A 236-nucleotide genomic window follows, 5' to 3' on the forward strand; every position below is an offset into this window, starting at 1 on the left:
CTGTCCCGTGACACCAAGGGACACGTGGGGCTCTTATCTGCTGCCCCAGCCCCAACTCCCACCCAGGGTGTAGGTCCAAAGAAGGGCAGGGCAGAGGCCCTGGGGCAGCATGTGACAAGGGACAGCACCCAGGGCCATCCCCACAGCCTCAGGATCACAGCAGTGGTGGCATACAAAGGAAATCTTTATTATAGAGTCTGAGGTAGCAGCAGTGGGGGGGGGGAGGGGGCCCCCCC

This window comes from Antrostomus carolinensis, unplaced genomic scaffold, assembly GCF_000700745.2.
Source record: "Antrostomus carolinensis isolate BGI_N321 unplaced genomic scaffold, ASM70074v2 scaffold36262, whole genome shotgun sequence".
NCBI lineage: Eukaryota > Metazoa > Chordata > Aves > Caprimulgiformes > Caprimulgidae > Antrostomus > Antrostomus carolinensis.